We start from the raw sequence: 794 nt of genomic DNA on the forward strand, positions 1-794 counted from the left end.
TGACTTTCCCTTGGGCAGACAGCAGGGAAACTCGTCTGTAATTACCGCAATAGAACTTATCACCTCTCTTGAGGATAGCCATGATTACAACATCTTCGATATCCCCTGGCCTGCTCTCCGCATTGCAAATGAGAGAAATTATTTCATGCATTCGCGCAAACAGTCATTCCCCGCCATTCTTTAGTGCTGCAGCTGGGATTCCATGTGCTCACGATACATTGTTGTTCTTCAATTATCGGATGGCCTTTGGAAGCACATGCCGGGCTGTGGTTATGCTGAGTTCGTGGTGGGTAGCATGCTGTCGGATGGAATCGAGGACATTTATTTCGAAGAGAGAGTCTCTGTTAAGAGATCTCGAAATACGCCTTCCATCGGGCACTTACTGCTTCTCTGTCCTTGATAAGTACGGTTCCGATCCTGGCCCTCATTGGGGTGCAAACTTCACTGCTTGGACCGTAGTTGGTCTTGACTGCACCAATGAATCCATGCACACCGTGTTTATCAGCAAGTTGCTGGATCTCCTGTGTTATTTCTCTTCTTCATCTGTTCATTACATCGCTAGTTTTATCTTGGACCTCGGCCTCCAGATATCTAAATAACTGCTTTCTGGCTCTCGAGTTTTGCTGCTGCTTCCAGTTCAAGAATGCCTTGCATTTGTGGTGTGGCTTACTAGCTTCTGGAGTACCTGCTTATTATTGTCGAACCAGCCTTGATGTTTCCTGGCTGATTTATCAAGCGTCTCGACACAGGTGCTAACTATAGAGGCCTTGAACGCAGACCAGGCACTTCGGACA

This window comes from Pristiophorus japonicus, unplaced genomic scaffold (genome assembly GCF_044704955.1).
Source record: "Pristiophorus japonicus isolate sPriJap1 unplaced genomic scaffold, sPriJap1.hap1 HAP1_SCAFFOLD_33, whole genome shotgun sequence".
Taxonomy (NCBI): domain Eukaryota; kingdom Metazoa; phylum Chordata; class Chondrichthyes; family Pristiophoridae; genus Pristiophorus; species Pristiophorus japonicus.